The sequence below is a fragment of the Erinaceus europaeus genome, chromosome 4 (assembly GCF_950295315.1).
Source record: "Erinaceus europaeus chromosome 4, mEriEur2.1, whole genome shotgun sequence".
Lineage (NCBI taxonomy): Eukaryota > Metazoa > Chordata > Mammalia > Eulipotyphla > Erinaceidae > Erinaceus > Erinaceus europaeus.
The window spans coordinates 81,274,789-81,290,640 of record NC_080165.1 but is presented as its reverse complement, the minus strand read 5'-3'; positions in this window follow the sequence as shown (position 1 = coordinate 81,290,640).

The window sequence follows — 15,852 nt, the reverse complement described above, 5'->3', positions numbered from 1 at the left end:
GCATTTGTTTGCTAGGACTAAATCAACAAAATACAAAAACTGGATGGCTTAAATAAATAAAATGTACAGTTTCTAATATTACAAATTATTAATATAAGACTGAAGTCTTGGTAGTGTCAAAACAAGGTTCCACTCCTTTTCCTTATTAAAATTTACATGGGCTATATGGAGTGAGGAAAGCAAAATCTGGCCTGAGGCTTGTATTGAATAGTTGAGAGGCTGTGACAACCCTTCCAGTTTAACAAAATGCTACATTCTTTTGACTTTGATTGGACCACAACAGTCTTACTTATTAGACCCTCAGGTCATGAGTTAGCAGTCAGCAGAAGGTGCTCAATGAAGCATTTCTTGACCTGTAGTACATGTCCCAAGAATGTTTTTTTTATCATTTTTTGTGCATGCATTGGAAGATCACTGCATCACTTTACTTATTGTGTTACTCTATTGATCATGCCCACCTGTCACCTTCATAAAAATGCATGATTTTCCAGAAAAAATGTGTATAGACCATTAAGTCTATGTTTCCGGATATAAAACAGAATAATACTTCCTCTTTGAGATTTACTTTGCAGCCTATATTGCCAAGAAAAGTTTCCCAATTTGAAATATTTTTCATGGCAATAAATCTTTCTTCTTCTTCTTCTTTTTTTTTTTTTGTACTTATAAAAAGGAAACGTTGACAAAACCTAGGATAAGAGGGGTACAACTCCATACAATTCCCACCATCAGAACTACATATCTCATCCCCTCCCCTGATAGCTTTCCTATTCTTTTAACACTCTGGGAGTATGGACCCAAGGTCATCGTGGAATGGAGAAGGTGGAAAGTCTGGCTTCTGCAATTGCTTCTTTGCTGAACATGGGGGTTCACAGATCATTACCCAGTCTCTCTCTCTCTTTCTCTAGTTGGGAAGGGCTCTGGGGAAGCAGAGCTCCAGGACACATTGACTGGTCTATCCATATGCCCAGCCTGCCTCTCTCTTTCCCTAGTGTGGTGGGGCTATGGGAAACTGAAGCTCCAGGACACAATGGTGGGGTGGTCTGTCTAGGAAAGTCTGGTTGGCATCATGCTATCAAATGAAGCCTTGTGGCTGAAAAGAGAGTTAACATAAAAAGCCAAACAAGTTGTTGACCAATCATGAACCTAAAGGCTGGAATAGTGCAGATGAAAAGTTGGGGGGTCCTCCATTTTGTAGATAGCTAGTAGGCATATTTTAATTATATTCCTAGGGACCTGTGGCTATACTTCTTTTTTATCCCCTGAGGCTGAAATCTGATATGCAGGTGAATCCAAGATAATGTTTGAGGAGACAATGCCATGGCTAGAAAAAGGACCAGAAAGCTGGATCAGGGAAGAGAGTAGCTCCCAAATATTAGGAAGGGGTATCAATATTGTAGATTATAAACCCTATCAATTGGTGTGATATGGGGCCCATCTTCAGCTAAGGAGACTCTGTGACCTCTGCATCCCTGTAGATCTGAGCTCACTTTCTGTGGTCATGAGTAGGAACATTCCAGGCTGCCGCAGTATCAACCTATCTTCCTTAGAGGTAGCATAGAGTATGTTGTCCATCCTTTCTTTGGAGGATGGAACATTGTTGATCCAAGTTGAGATTTGTTAGGGGGCCCACAACAAATTTTGTTGTTCTTGATAGAGATGATTTTAACAACTGAGAGAGGGATTTATTTGCTGTCTAGGCCCATCATGTCTGTTTGGGAATCTCAGGACTCCCTGAATAGGGCTCCAGCTGATGGGGTGGCCTGATAGTGACTAAAGAGTCATCCTTAAAGTATGCCAGTCTCTTGCACTTATTCAGCTTTTGCAGTCCTTATTTTGTTAAGGTTAGCTTTGGAATGATTGAGAGAACTGTACTAGGAAGTAGGTGAGGAGGGTATCTAAGTCTAGGTAGACACTATTTCATTAGGAATTTTATACTGACTCTCTGCATACTATTGTGCACTTTTGCTTTCAGATATATTTTGCCCAAATTCACGGATACATCTAAACATATGCCCTATCTCATGGGACCTGGTCTATATTTATGTTTGGGGACTTTGTTAGGAATTGAACAGCCTGGAATGGAATTAGAGAATATTATGGAAGTAAAGGTCTCACCCATGTAATGAGGCTGGAGGGTTGACATTCCATGCCTGACGTCTCTGGACACAGTTTGAAGTGAAGCATGCTGAGGTGGTACTCGTTGCCTTGAATATGTTGGGATTGATGGATTCAACATCATTTGGTATGAATTGAGAGAAGCTTGCAGGAAAGTGAGCCCCACCCTACAGTTTTCAGGACTGGGGGAAATACAGTCTCTGTAGAGGAAATGGGAGGTTCCTGATGTCTTAGGTTTAATAAGGCAGTAGATAGTTATTGCTATAATCACATTATTTGGTAATTGGGTTAACTTTGAAAAGTCCTTTTGTTAGGATTTGAAGTATCATATACAACATCACCACAATTTATGTTCTTTGACATTATTTGTATTTAGTTTTGCCACTGGTTGCTTCTGTTCTCCCTGGTCTAGGCTTTTAAGAGAGTTAACATACCAAAGACTCAGCCTATGTATTAAAAAGACTCAGTCTTCTGTGCTTTAAAAAGTTTGAGACATTCAATCAATTTCCCCTCTCATATTAATTAGTGATTTATATGACTACAAATTAATAGGAGTCTACATAAACAGCATTCGAACCATCAAAAGACTGCACCATCCCATTCCCCCACCAGCCCTGTGAAGCCAAACATCCACCCTCTCATTCAACCCAGGGTTTTTACTTTGTTGCCCTACTCCAAATTTAGTAAAATCCTGCTTTGGGTTTCCCTTTCTGTTCTTCTTTCTCAACTTCTGTTTATGAGTAGGATCACCCCATACTCATCTTTATCTTTCTGACTTAGATCATTTAACATAATTCCTTCTAGCTCCATCCAAGATGGTCAGAGAAGGTGGGTTCATTGTTTTTCATAGCTGCATAGTATTCCACTGTGTATATACCACGGCTTTCTCAGCCACTCACATGTAGTTGGGTAGTTGGGTTTCTTCCAGGTTTTAACTATTACAAATGGTGCCTCTATGAACATAGTTATGCACATATCTTTTTGGTTGGGTGTTCCGGAGCCCTAGGAGTACATCACTATGAGAGGGATTACTGGTTCATATGGAAGGCCCATGTCTAGCTTTGTGAGAGTTCTACAGACTGTTCTCCACAGAAGCTGGACCAATTTATAGCCCCACCAGCAGTGTTAATATCTTTGATGATACAATCCCAACTGCAAGGAAGACTAAAGGAGAAACAAATCAGTGGGACTACATCAAAATGAAAGCTTCTGCACAGCCAAAGAAACTATCACAAAAAACAAAGTGACCTCTCACAGAATGGGAGATCTTCACATGCCATACAGCAGACAGGAGACTAATAACCAAAATATACAGAGCTCGGCAAATTAAGCAACAAAAAACACAAATGACCCCATCCGGAAATGGGAAGAAGATATGAACAGAACACTACAGAAGAGATCCAAAAGGCTAACACATGAAAAATTACTCCAGGTTACTGATTATCAGAGAAAAGCAGATAAAGACAACACTGAGATACCACCTCACCCCTGTGAGAATGGCATATATCAGAATGGAAAGCAGCAACAAATGCTGGAGAGGCTGTGGGGACAGAGGAAACCTTCTGCATTGCTGGTGGGAATGTAAATCCTTCTATTTCACCCGACTTTGTGAATTCTTTCCCAACAGTAATGATAGCTTCTTCTGAGACCTGTGGCAGGATGATCTGTTCTAGAGCCCTTCTTTTGACTTTGAAATAGCCTTTTTCTTTTTTCTGTCTTCACATTGTTTCCTTTAGTGCTCATGTTTTGTTCCTTGTCCTGTCTGGACATATATATTATTTTCTACCTATCCTCCTTTTATAGCTTACTTATTCAATGTAGTGTGATGCAGGGGTTATACTCTAATCCCACATCATTTGAAAATAACAGTATTTGTCAGTGTGTGATTCATTGACACCTACTGACTTTAAAATTTCATTGATCAAATAACCCTTATGTTCTGTTTCAGAACTCACAAATTTTATTGCATGCCTACTTGAAAATACAGAAACAGAAACTGATGTACTTTCAAAAAGTTACTGATCAGTAACTTTCAAAAGTTACTGATTATATTCTCTTTGTTAATTAATCTGGTTTTGTATAGCTGCCACATTTAAATCAATGGGGTAAATGAACAATTCTACATGAAACAGTCAGGTAAAACTACTAGGTAGCATTTATGCAATTTACTTATAAATCAGGAATTAAACTAAGACATTAGACTGAGACGGCAAGTAAAATAGTTTTTTTTTCTTTTTTTTTATTTAAGAAAGGATTAATTAACAAAACCATAGGGTAGGAGGGGTACAATTCCACACAATCTCACCACCCAATCTCCATTTCCCACCCCCTCCCCTGATAGCTTTCCCATTCTCTATCAATCTGGGAGCATGGAACCAGGGTCATTGTCGGTTGCAGAAGGTGGAAGGTCTGGCTTCTGTAATTGCTTCCCCGCTGAACATGGGCATTGACTGGTCGGTCCATACTCCCAGTCTGCCTCTCTCTTTCTCTAGTAGGGTGGGTCTCTGGGGAAGCTGAGCTCCAGGACACATTGGTGGGGTCTTCAGTCTAGGGAAGCCTGGCCGGCGTCCTGACGACATCTGGAACCTGGTGACTGAAAAGATAGTTAACATACGAAGCCAAACAAATTGTAGAGCAATCATGGACCCAAAGCTTGGAATAGTGGAGAGGAAATGTTAGGGGGGTACTCACTGCAAACTCTAGTGCACTTCTGCTTTCAGGCATATATTTTGCAGTAGTTTACGGATACGTGTGCACATAAGCTCTCTCTCACAGAAACTGGTGTATATCCAGGTTTTGGGACTTTGTTAGAAAGTGAACCACCTAAGATGAAATTAGAGTATACTATGAAAGGAAAGGTCTCACCCTAGTAATGAAGTTGAAGGGTTGTCATTCCACACGTGAAGTCTCTGGACACAGTCTGAAGTGAAGCATGTTGAGGTGGCAATCGTAGTGTTGGTTAGGTTGTGATCAGAAGATGCAATATTATTTGATATGGATTGGGAGAGGCATACGGGAAAGTGGGCCCTATCCAATGGTTCCAGGACTGGGTAAGGAGAGGCTGTATAGTGGAGATGTGAGGTTCCTGCTGTCTAAGGGTTCAAAAAGACAATCGATAGTTAATGTTATCATCACATTATTTGGTAATTGGGTTAACTTTGAAAAGTCCTTTTGTTAGGGTTTGCTGTACAGTACCCAGTATCTTATATATAGCTGTGCTATTGGATGCTTCTGATCTACTTGTTCTAGGCTTTTGAGAGAGTATGCATATCAATTAAGCAGCCTATATATTGAAAAGATTCAGTTTGTGTTTTGAAAAACTTCAAGACATACAATTAATTTCCCCCCTCTCATATTAATTAACTAGGATTTATATGACTACTTTTTGCTAGGAGTGTACATAAACACCATTCCCACCACCAAAAGACTGTGACCCACCCCTCCCACCCACTCCCACCCCCCACTGTCCCAGGAAGCTGCATGTCTACTCCTCACCACAGGGTTTTTACTTTGGTGCCCTACTTACAATTTGGTCAGGTCCTGCTTTTAGTTTCCCTTTCAGATATTCTTCCGCAACTTCTGTTGATGAGTGGGATAATCCCATACACATCTTTATATTTCTGACTTAGATCACTTAACATAATTCCTTCTAGCTCTGTCCAAGATGGGTCAGCGAAGGTGGGTTCATTGTTCTTGATAGCTGCATAGTATTCCATAGTATTACATACCACAGCCACTCATCTGATGTTGGGCACCTGGGTTGCTTCCAGGTTTTAGCTATTATGAATAGTGCTGCTATGAACATAGGAGTACACACCTCTTTTTGGTTGGGTGTTATGGAGTCCTTGGGGTATAACCCCAGGAGAAGAATTACTGGATCATATGGAAGGTCCATGTCTAGCCTTCTGAGAGTTTTCCAGACTGCTCTCCACAGAGGCTGGACCAATTTACATTCCCACCAGAAATGTAAAAGGGTTCCTCTGTCCCCACAACCTCTCCAGTATTTGTTGCTGCTGTCCTTTTTGATGTATGCCATTCTTACAGGAGTGAGGTGGTATTTAGTGTTGTCTAAATTTGCATTTCTCTGACAGTCAGTGACCTACAGCAGTTTTTTATATGTTTGTTAGCCTTTTGGATCTCCTCTGTGGTGAATGTTTTATTCATATCCTCTGCCCATTTTTGGATGGGAACATTTGCTTTTTTGGTGCAGTTTGCTGAGATCTTTATATATTTTGGTGATTAGTTTTTTTATCTGATGTATGGCATGTGAAGATCTTCTCCCATTCTGTGAGGGGTCTCTATGTTTGTTTAATAGTTTTTTTTGGATGTGCAGAAGCTTTTCAATTTGATGTAGTCCCACTGGTTTGTTTCTGCTTTAGTCTTCCTTGCAGGATGCATTGGATCAACCTTCTCGTGGTGCATCCCGTGAGTACCCATTCATTGGGGAAACTGATGATCCTTCCTAGCTGACTGGATCCACATGGATGCCAGTCACTTTCAAAGCCAGCAACAAGCAGCTCCTGACAGATTTCAACCTGACGCTGTTGACTGGCTACGGAAGAAGGGCAAACGCTAGAAGAAGAAGAAAAAGTCTTCCTTGCAATTGGGTTTGATTCATCAAAGATGTCCTTGAGGTGTAGGTGGGAAATTGTTTTACCAATGTTTTCCTCTAAGTATTTGATTTCTTCTGGTCTGACATCTAGGTCTTTGATCCATTTGGAGTTGATTTCTGTTTCTGGTGAGATAAAGTGGTTCAATTTCTTTCTTCTGCATGTTGCAACCCAATTTTCCCAGCACCATTTTTTGAAGAGAGCCTCCTTTTTCCATTTAATACTTTGGGCCCCTTATCAAATATTAGATGTCCATAGGTGTGGGGATTTATTTCTGGGCTTTCAATTCTGGTCTGTGTGCCTATTATTGTTCCAATACCATGCTGTTTTGATGATGATGGCTTAATAATATAGTTTAAGGTCTGGGGCTGTGATGCCTCCATTTCTATTTCTTTTCCTTAAGATGGTCTTGGCAATTCTAGGTGTTTTCATGTTCCAGATAAATGATTGTAGTGTTTGTTCTATTCTCTTAAAGAATCTTGGTGGAACTTTGATGGGTATTGCATTAAATTTGTATATGGCTCTGGGGAGAATATTCATTTTGATGATATTTATTCTTCCAATCCATGAGCATGGGATATCTTTCCATTTCTTGGTATCAGTTTCTATTTCCTTGAGTAGTGACTCATAGTTTTCAGTATATAAGTCTTTGACTTCTTTGGTCAACTTTATTCCTAAGTATTTGATTGATTTTGCTAAAACAGTAAATGGGAGTGATTTCTGGATGTCTTCTTCTTCAGATTTAGTGTTTGCATAGAGAAATGCCACTGTTTTTTGTACATTGATTTTGTAGCCTGATACCCTGCTATATTGCCTAATAACTTCCAGTAGTTTTCTGCTGGATTCTTTAGGTTTTTCTATGTATACTATCATATCATCTGCAAATAGTGAGAGCTTGATTTCTTCCCTTCCAATCTCTATTCCTTTGATTTCTTTCTCTTGCCTGATTGCTATGGCAAGAACTTCCAATACTATGTTGAAGAGTAACGGTGACAGTAAACAGCCCTGTCTAGTCCCCGATCTGAGGGGGAATATTTTCAGCTTCTGTCCATTGAGTATGATGTTGGCTGTAGGTTTGCTATATATAGACTCCACTATCTTGAGGAATTTCCCATCTACTCCCATTTTTTGTAGAATTTTGAGCATGAATGGGTGTTGGATTTTGTCAAAGGCTTTCTCTGCATCTATTGAGATAATCATGTGGCTTTTGGCTTTGCTTTTATTGATGTGGTGAATGACGTTGATTGACTTACGGATGTTGAACCAGCCTTGCATTCCTGGGATGAATCCCACTTGGTCATGATGAACAATCTTTTTGATGTGTTGCTGTATCCGGTTGGCCAAGATGTTGTTTAATATTTTGGCATCTATGTTCATCAGAGATATTGGTCTGTAGTTTTACTTTTTTGTTCTGTCCCTATCAGCTTTTGGTATGAGGGTGATGTTGGCTTCATAGAAGGTTGAAGGGAGTATTCCTGTTTCTTCAATCTTATAGAAAAGCTTAAGAAGTATGGGTACTAACTATTTCCTGAAAGTTTTGTAGAATTCATTTGTGGAGCCATCTGGTCCAGGACTTTTGTTGTTAGGGAGATTCTTAATAACGGTTTCAATTTCTTTGTCTGTGATTGGTGCATTTAGATTTTGTAGTTCTTCTTGGGTCAGTTTTGGAAGGCCATATGCTTCTAGGAATTCTGCCATTTCTTCCAGATTCTCTAGCTTGGTGGTGTATAGTTCTTTATAGAAGTTTTGCAGGGTTCTCTGGATTTCTGTGGTGTCAGTTGTGATATCTCCTCCATTGTTTACAATTCCATTAATTTGAGTCTTCTCTCTATTTTGTTTGGTGAGTCTGGCTAGGGGTTTGTCAATTTTGTTTAATCTTTCAAACAACCAACATTTGGCCTCATTGATCTTTTGTATGGTTCTTTTATTTTCGATGTTGTTTATTTCTGCTCTAACTTTAGTGATTTCTGTCCTTCTGGATGCTTTAGGGTTCCTTTGTTTCTCTGCCTCTAAGTCCTTGAGGTGTGCAGTAAGGTCGTTCATTTGAGCTTCTTCTTGGTGTTTAATATGTGGTTGTAAGTCTATAAATTTCCCTCTCAGTACTGCTTAGCTGTGTCCTAAATATTTTGTTAGGTTGTGTCTTCATTTTCATTTGTTTCCAGGAACATTCGAATTTCTTGCTTGATTGAGTCTCTGACCCAGTGGTTTTTAAGGAGTATTTTGTTTAGTTTCCAAATTCTGTGACTTTTAATAATTGTCTGTTTGTTGTTAAATGTTAATTTTACTCCACTGTGGTCTGAGAAGATACTTGGGATGATTTCAATGCTCTTGAATTTATTGATGCTGTCTTTGTGGCCTAATATGTGGTCTATCCTTGAGTATTTGTTATGTGGATTTGAAAAGAAGTTGTATTCCAGTTTTTTTGGGGTGAAGGACTCTGAAAATGTCCAAGAGATCTAGTTTGTCAATTTCTTCATTCAATTCTCTTGTATCTTTGTTGGTTCTCTGCTTTGTTGATCTGTCTAAGTGTGAGAGTGGGGTACTGAAGTCTCCCACTACTATGTATTACTATTGATGTATTTTTGAAATTCTTTCAGTAAGTGCTTGACGAATTTAGATGGTCCCTCATTGGGTGCATAGATGTTAATGATTGTTAAGTCTTCTTGGCTGATTGATCCTCTAATAATTATGTAATGTCCTTGCCTATCTTTTATTACTTTATTTAATTTAAAATCTATCATGTCCTGTATAAGAATGACTGTTCCTGCCATTTTTTGTGGTCCGTTAGCCTGTATGATAGTTTTCCATCCTTTCACTTTAAGTCTGTGTTTATCTTGTTGTGACAGATGGGATTCTTGCAAGCAGCATATGGTTGGGTTATGTTTTCTGATCCATCCCCCCCACCCTGTGCCTTTTGATGGGTGAGTTTAAGCCATTGACATTTATTGATATTATGGATTTAATGAATTGTAGTGCCATTGTTCAAAAAAATTTTGTTTGTTTGTTTGCTGTGAGATATTGCCAGTATTATAGTGATGTTCTTGTTTATCAGAGGTCTTTTAGAACCTCTTTCAGGGCCCGTTTGTTGATGGTTGCCTCCTTTAACTGTTTTTTGTCTAAGAAGGTTTTGATCCCTCCATCTAGTTTGAATGAAAGTCTAGCAGGATATATTATCCTTGGTTGAAACCCTTTTTCATTAAGGGCTCAATAGATATCTTGCCATTCTCTTCTAGCTTTTAGAGTTTGAGTGGAGAAATCTGCAGATAATCTTATGGGTTTTCCCTTGTATGTGACTTTTTGTTTCTCTTGCAGCCTTTAGGATCCTTTCTTTATCCTTATTTCTTTTCATTGTGACTATGATGTGTCTTGGTGTCTTCAGTTCTGGGTTGATTCTGTTTGGTACTCTCTGGGCCTCTTGAATCTTGATGTCCTTTCTGTTATTAAGGTCTGAGAAGTTTTCTTCTATTATTTCCTCTAGAGTGTTTGCTTCCCCTTCCTTTCTTTCTTCCTCTGGCAGGCCAATTATGCAAATGTTTTCTTTTGAGATCATCCCATATGTCTCTGTTGTTGTTTTCAGTGTCTCTCAATCTCTTTTTAAGCTCTTTACCTCTTTCTTAGTTTTCTCTAACTCATCCTCTGTCTGACTAATTCTGTTTTCTGCTTCTGTTAGTCTGCTTTCCCTTGCCTCAGCTTCTTTCTTCATTACAGCTATTTCAGCTTTCAGTTCTCTAATTGCCTCAAGATAACCAGTATTTTCCTTGGGGGTCTCAACTGTTGTTTCCCTAATACTGCCATTCCTTTCCTCCAATGTTGTTTTCATTTCGTTTCCAAAAGGTGTGGTCAGAGCTCAAGCCAGTAGCAGCTTCTGAGTCCGCCATCTTCCGGGAACCCCATAAAAGAGTTTTTGTTGAATGCAGAAATATAGTTTTTCATTGTTGGAGACTTGAAAAAATATTAATGTTCTATAATTGAGGCAGTCTGCTGTCTAATTTATTTCCAAATGAATTACAACTTCTAAATCTCTTAAGAAGGTAATAAACTCTTTGAGGAAAATAAATCCCATACCAAATATGCTAAACACAAATTCTATATTATAAAAATCAAGCTATATATATGTACATATAATTGTATAATGTGATATATGATGTGATGATGCACAATATCTAATATATTTGTAGTAATAAGTAACACATTGTTTATTTGTAATGCAATTAGTATAAATGCATAAAAGACAATAAACTATACCAATAACATGACTAAAGTACAGTGTTGCACCCTTAAATCTGTGTTTGTCACACACCACTGATTCATCTCTGTCTCATCTGATGCTAAGTATATCCATGGGAACCAAGAATGAAGTAATGAACACATATCTATTTTGCATTTATCACTGATATACTACATGCTATAGTCCAGCAGCCAATATCACTACTTTTCTCTCTTCCCATTCGTGAAAAGATAAGAAGCAGCCATAGTTAAATTTTTACTAAAATAATTTTCATTATGTCCATTTATTTATTTTCATTATGTACCTTTATTATGTCAGGTTAGGCAATTACATATTTTAATGGTTTTACTATTGTGTATAATATAAAGTCTTTTCTTCTAAATGAACACTAATAATTTTTCATATTGTATCTTTGTTACACTATTATGAGAGAGTGCTTAATCATAGACCTAGGAAAATCTTGTTCAGGGCTCTTCAAAAGCAACTGAAAAAGGACATTTCTGTAAAATTATTATCTAAAAGGTATGTCATCACATCAATAGATGAAAAAATAAGGTGAAAGAATAGAGAGCTTTATTTTACAGAGTATACTACTTCTATACAATCATGATTTTTTTATTGGGGGAGTGATTTAATGGTTTGCAGTATAGTCTTTGACACATAGGCACATCCTCATATTCCCTTGTTTGGTGTCTAGATTACACACTAGGACCCCAATTTTCCTTCCTCCTATCCCTTTCCCAGAATTCTTTGCTTTGGAACAATATACCACACCCAATCCAAGTTTCACCATATGCCCTTTTAGTATTAAGCTCCACCTGTGAGATTAGTATTAGTCTTTCTATTTCTGACTTGTCTCACTCAACATGATGCCTTCAAGTTCTGACCACATCTTGCAAAAGAGATGATTTTATTATTTATAGCAGCTGCACAGAACTCAGTTGTGTATATATATGCACCAAGCATTCTTAACCATTCATCTGTCACTGGACATCTGGGTTATATAATTCTTATAGACAAATTCATGAATTGTGTTAATTTAAAACTGAATTATTTTTTCTTGATTACTTCTAAGAACATAGCTTAGAGGTACAGAAAAATGAAATCAATTAGAAGACCCCATTATTCTTTATATATAATAATCACAGAAAATAAATATTAGTTTTTAATTACTTCAAATACAAAAATTTATAAAGAAATATTCTGAATTTAGATAATATGGCTCTGATACATACTTTTTCAAATACTTTTTCACTGTATTATATATATATATTTTAATTTTTTTATTTAAGAAAGGATTAGTGAACAAAAACATAAGGTAGGAGGGGTACAACTCCACACAGTTCCCACCACCCAATCCCCATAACCCACCCCCTCCCATGGTAGCTTTCTCATTCTCTCATCCAATAGCACAGCTATATACAAGATACTGGGTACTGTACAGCAAACCATAACAAAGGGACTTTTCAAAGTTAACCCAATTAACAAATAATGTGATGATAATATTAACTATTGATTGTCTTTTTGAACCCTAAGACAGCAGGAACCTCACATCTTCACTATAGAGTCCCTACTTCCCCCAGTCCTGGAACCCTTGGATAGGGCCCACTTTCCCATATGCATCTCCCAATCCAAACCAAATAATATTGCATCCGCCGATCACAACCTAACCAAAGCAACGATTGCCACCTCAACATGCTTCACCTCAGACTGTATCCAGAGACTTCACGTGTGGAATGACAACCCTTCAGCTTCATTACTCGGGTGAGACCTTTCCTTTTATAGTACACTCTAATTTCATCTCAGGTAGTTCACTTTCTAACAAAGTCCCATAATCTAGATATACACTGTATTATATTTTTTAAATTTTCATTATAAACAAATCATTGCTTATCTCTGGCTTATGGTATGGTGCTGAAATTTGAACCTGGCTTATTGGAACCTCAGACATGAAAATTTTTCTTTATAAGAATTTAGCTATCTCCTGAGTATGTCAAATATTTTATAACAAAAACCAAAAGTCCAGAAGCCACAACCAGTATATTAGGATACCTCTAGTCAAGCTCCAGTGCCCCAATACCACTTTCTCTCTGTCTGTTTCTCCTCTTTGTTTCTGACTGACAAAAATAGCCTGTTGTGGTGAAACTGCACACATGTGAGGATCTAGAAACACCAAGAAAAGAGAAGTTTTCTTTTTTTTTTTCCTCTTAAAAGTAACACTAGGGTGGGATCCAATCGAAGTTGACTGATGACCATAAAAGAAGAGACTATTAGTAAACAAATAGAGGAGAGGGATTTAATGTGAAATTACTAAGAAAGTTAAGAGACCTCAGAAGAAATCAGTATTGACAACAGTTTGATTTTAGACTTTCAGCTTCAATAACTGAGAAAAAAAAAGATTTTCCCTCTTTCTATATCTTCTGTTTTCATTATTCTGCGATAGCAGACAAACCAAACCAGTACAATTGGCATTTTAGTTTTATAAAGATTAGATACAGTTATATGCTTATAAACCATCTGGCACTTGATAATTGTTTAATGTGTAATAATTAATTTTGTACTTGCTCCATTTTTTTTTAAACTTGGAAGACCATTTATACTTTTTAGCTTATACTGAACACATTCAAGTACATTCAGTGTAAGAGAAAATAAGATATCTAATTACATGTTTTGTAACACATATCATAAGGTCCATGACTTAAAACTTACTAATAGGTTTCAGAGTAAGAACAACCTTGGAACTATGCCATTTTCTAATTATTGGGCTACTGGAAAAGTCATGATGTATTTTTTGCATAAAAACATAAATGTTCATAGTGACTTTACTGATAACCTGATATGCCATTACAAATAATCTCAAGTTGTATCTGAAATCTTAGTAATTAGAATTGTTCATAGAAATATATATATATATATATATCTGTTAAATCGTTTCTTGAGACAAATGATGTTTAACTATACTTATATTACAGTGTTGACATTTATTTTTCAATCCTCTTTCAACCTGCCTGAGTCTAAGACAACCGTTTATGGTGCATTTATCTATCACTCCCACCATATTTTGTGTCATTTTTGTTTGTTTTTCTAATGATCCAAGCTATATATTTAATGATTATGTTCCATATACTACTCCAATTCTTATGAACCTGCTTTTCCTACATACATGGTAGTATTTGTCCAGGGAAATAATTACATTAACTCAAATCACATTTACCAAAGAGTATTATCTCAGACATTAGTTATTAAAAAATTAAAATTCTAAGGAAAAATAATTAATATTTCCATGCCTATGGTATAAACTATGTAAAATGGGATTTGATTAAATAATACCTCAAATTCCTTAAATATTTATTAACAAAAATAGATTTTTAAAATTAACTTTCTGGAGATCTGGAAGAAACAAATCGGGTTAAGTGCACATGGCATGAATCGCAAGAACCCTGGCTCCCCACCTGTTGGGGGGTGGCTTCACAAGTGGTGAAACAGGTCTGCAGGTGTCTTTCTCTCCCTCTCTGTCTTCCCTTCCTCTCTCTATTTCTCTATGTCCTATCCAACAACAATAATATCAACAACAACAATAATAACAATAATCACAACAATAAAACAAGGGCAAGAAAAGGGGAAAAATAAAAATACACCAAATTTCTGTAAGAATCTGTAATTTGAAACAGTAGGACTTAGGTAGTTATGTTTCAAGGAAGCTAAAACTTAAGTACTCTATTAACTTATTTCTCAATCTGTTCTTATTTTTATTTTTTTAGAAAGATAGTAAATTTAATCATTAATAGCCCATTTCCATAAGTAAACATTTTGCGATAGTGTATGTACTGAATAAGAAGAATTACATTTGTTTTAAAACATGAATTTGTTTTAAAAAGTCCAGACAGGGCCCCAGGAAATGGTGCACTGTATAGAGTGCACATGTTACCATGTCCAAGGACCCAGTTCAAACTTACCTCTCTATTCTCATCTTCTCAAGTGTTGAAGCAGTGCTGCATGTCTCTCTGTCTCTCTCTCAATCTATCATCTACCTATCATCTATCTATCTATCTATCTATCTATCTATCTATCTATCTCCCCCACTTCCCTTTCAATTTCTCTCTGTCTCTACCAAAAATAAAAAAAAAAGGAACAAGATGGTCATTAAAAGTGTTGGATTTGTCAAAAGGGACCAAGCCTTGGTGATAACTCTGGAAGCAGTGACAGTAAATAATATAAAGACATCACATTAAAATTATAATGAAAATTAAACTTTACTTCATTGTAAAAAGGCACATTAAAGAAAATGTCATTTTCCTCTATCAGACTAACAAAATTAAGCTGTTGTTTGTGAACATTTAAACACAACTTTTGGGAGTACAACAATGTGTGTGTGTGTGTGTTTATCTTATATAATTTTTAGCTTTCATCTTTATGTTCTTGTATATCTTCCAAATTTCTCACAAAGAATAGATTTTACTTTGCTTATCAAAACAAAATAAACAAAAAAACAACCAGCCACTTTTTGTTTTCATTCTTCTAAATGGAAAGTAATATTAGGAGTTTATGGCATTTAGTTCATAGTGTTTAGTTTATGTAAGTTTGTTGGCAAATGCCACCTACAACATTTTTCCCCAATACTACTTTTAGATTTTTAGGCCATAAAAACAACAAATAATTTGATAAATATTGATTCACATACAGGTGAATGTGAGTACTTTTCAGGCTAATTTCAATTTTTAAAATAACAAAAATAATATCCAGAGGAATAAACTTTGCTACCTGAGATTTAATTGAAAAGGAAATTAAGGATATCTTACCTGGTATTCAGTGTATATTTCTGTTTATCGTCCACTTTCATAGTAATGTTATTGCTTTTCAAATTTGTTTTGTCAGCCCAGAAAAAGCAGTGCTATGGGG